Source organism: Haplochromis burtoni, unplaced genomic scaffold (assembly GCF_018398535.1).
Source record: "Haplochromis burtoni strain Fernald_Lab_line unplaced genomic scaffold, NCSU_Asbu1 Contig_1167, whole genome shotgun sequence".
In the NCBI taxonomy this organism is placed as follows: Eukaryota; Metazoa; Chordata; class Actinopteri; order Cichliformes; family Cichlidae; genus Haplochromis; species Haplochromis burtoni.
The window spans coordinates 1,726-4,941 of record NW_024583528.1 but is presented as its reverse complement, the minus strand read 5'-3'; the positions used below and the strand labels follow the sequence as shown (position 1 = coordinate 4,941).

Sequence of the window (3,216 nt, the reverse complement as noted above, 5' to 3'; positions counted from 1 at the left end):
TCTTTATCTTGGACAACATCTGACTCTCAGGCACCACCCTAGCAGAGTCCAGCTACATCCCCACAACATTACTGACCTTGTGGATCAGGTTATTTAGTCTGTTTGCATCTGTCAGTGTCAGAGGGAGAGTTCGCCCAGGGCGCCAAACAGGCTAGGACTGCCACTTCTGATGGGTCACATATCAGTGAAAAGTGAAATATTTCACTTCTCCTCAAAGTGAGAAATCAGATTCAAGCACTGGTGTAGTTTGAGTACTTTCACACAAAAAGTTAAAGCTGTTGTGTTGATATTTAAAGTGCTTTGATTATTTTTGGATAACAAGAGAACAGCCCTGAAGGAAAAAAGCACATAAACAGAAACTGACTTCATATAATTCAGTTTTTTGAGCAGCTGAAAGTAGTTACAAGCTAAATCCTCTTTTGTCTAAACACATCACTTCCTGCATCTGTTACAAATTAAAAGCCTTTGTACGAACACTTCGATTGGATGTCTTACATAGGGTTTTATTGTGAAGCACTTACAGGAACTTGCAGTAGGAGCATGAGATGAAATAGAAATGCTGTGCAGTCTATATAAAGGTTAAAAGTTACAGAGATTCACGTAAAGATGATCGTGAATCCTTTTGATTCTGTTAAAATCATTGTGATGGTTTTAATATGACTGATTATTGATTAATGATCAGGTTTGTTGTTGATCAGCTGTAAAACACGAAGCCTGCCAGACGTTTATTTGAGTTATGTGACCTTCTTTGTTATTACGCACGCGTTTCTGATCCCACCCACAGACTGTTTTTGTTCGTCCTCATGACAAAAACAGTCCTCAGAGCGCGAGGCTGAGAACAAACCCACCTGTCATGACACTCGGGAGTTTTATTTTCAAATCGAACTTCGACATCGTCCGGATTAGAATTAGGATAAAGGGATAAGGGATGTTCTGTTCCCATGAAATCTCACCAGCCTTGGATATTTAGCGAGCTTGAAGAGTCGGGTCAGCAGAACAATGAGGCGGAAATGTCTCTGCTGGGCTCACCGTGACTGCAGGTGAGCGTTAACTCATTTTGACTCCATCAGTGTCATACAGGAGCTTTCTTCATATTTATCATATGAACGCGTCTTTAAGTGGACCTCGTGGCCTCACTGCACAAAAACAGTTACTGACACGAAGTGGTTGAATGTGGTTTTTTTTCTTTCTTTTTGTTTGTTTGTTGCTGTTTGTCTGTGTCTGTTTGTGCACGCTCACATAAAAAGTGGGTGTTTTGCTTTCCCCTTCCTCCGCCCGTAACACACTATTTGGGCGCCGCCTGAATCAGAGTGAGGACAGCTTACATATAAATTAGACATGAGACCAGCAGCAGCTATGAACACTCAGTGCGCCAATTATTTCAGATGTGAATAAGTAAGAGCTGGAACTTTAGTTTGGATCTGCTGCTCCGTGCGTTCAGGTCTGACGCTGATCAAGAATGAAAGAAACTTGGACTGGAACCCTTTAGTCTCTGTCTCTTACTGATTGAAAGTTATCGGTGATAAAGATTCTCTACATGTAACTGAATACTTTCCTGAGCTGCATTCTAGCAGCTGCAGTTCCAGACTTGAAGGCATCAGGACCAAATATGGGTGCCAAAACGAATTAAATTAATACATAATTAATGAGAACATCAATGGACATTTAATTATTTATATATTTGTTTCATTAAATCATAATCAACTAAAGCAGATTTATTTCACCTGAAAATGATTTTTTTCTGTTCTGATGGGGGAAGGGAGAAGAATTCAGTTGAGCTTCCTGTTAATCCACTGGTGAACTGTCACATTTAAAAGTCTGAAAAGGAAATCGGAAATCAAAGTTTTTGGGGTTTTTCTATTGATTTGTTGACTTTTTTCTGTCTGAAATGTCATCCATTCTTCATTGCATTTTTAAAGTGCGGATTAGGCTATATATGGTTCTACTTTCCGGTGTGACTGTAAGTTTAAATAGTTTCGTTTTTAAAGTGACTCACCCTCGCTATAAAAGCTGGTAGGTCTGGAATGTGAGCTGCTTCTTTCTGTTCTGGTCAGGGCTGCTATAATCTTCTCTCCTCTGGCTTGTCACAGATGGCTTTTGTCAGATTTCTCCTGTTTTTGTCACTAATTTCTGTGTCTGCAGGTGAGTCAAACAGTTTTTTTTCCTTGCTTATTCTTTCTGTAACTAAAGGTAGTTTTATAAATGAGCGAGTTCTGTTCGTGTCTCATGTTCCATTTAATTTACGTAAAAAGGTTATTGGCTCCCAGTGTAAAGGTGATAAACTCACTCTCGCTTAACAGGTGAAATCTCGCTACTAGGTTGTGACCACTTTGTGACAACGGGATGGTCAAAAGACTTTTTTTTTTTTAATCCGGCTAATGCCGCGGTCCTAGTCGGAAGACGGGATTTGCGAGAATGAGCGCGTCATCAGGAAACTATTGGAATGAGTGGAATGAGGTTCGGCTGATTGCAAATGACAAAGGAATTAAACTTTCTCATTTCGTAATTGGTTAAAATAAATAAATAAACAAATCATTGATAAAAAATGGGTTATAGATCACATCGTAGTACATGCATTACTTTTAACTGCAAACTTTAAATGTAATTATTTTCTTCATTGAGCTGTGAGGAAAAAATAATAGTAATTCTTGAAGACTTTTAGAAAGGATAAAGGGACTGAGAATCAACTATGACAGCATCAGAGTTCACAAGTGCACCTTTGGGTAAATATATAATAATTAGCAAACATCCACACAGCTGTAGTTGGCAGATGACTGGTTATCATGTGTCAGGCTTGCTTCTTATTATAGAAAGAAACTTTGGGGGTTTCAATAGATGCATGTTTTTACTGTGTGTTTTGACGTTTTCTTAATATTTAATTAATTCAAGTGTGTAAAGCTGTAATAAAAAAACTAAATCACACTTTTGTTCTGTATCCTTCCTCCACTGTCTACCTTGTTGATGGTTGTCCCTGTTGCTCGCTCAGAGATAACAGTATACATGTTTGGACGGAGAGAAACAGTTGGATTACTGCAAAAATATATATATATATCATACTTTAACTATAGTTTACATTTGTTAAAAAGTGTAAGTAAATCAAATCCAACTAAAAGCAATACTTTGAAAAGTTTACATTCCTTGAGAACACCACAGCATTGGGAAACTCAATATTACAAGTGATGTTGAAAACAAGGAGAGGACAATTCTTGGAAATCA

General features: G+C 38.1%; 1 protein-coding gene across 1 annotated transcript in view; it reads left to right on the top strand.

Annotated features, from left to right (window-relative positions):
- The window catches only part of LOC102293579, an 8,816-nt gene that overhangs the window by 3,881 nt on the left and 1,719 nt on the right, over positions 1-3,216 (top strand). The gene's annotated exons all lie outside the window — the stretch shown is intronic.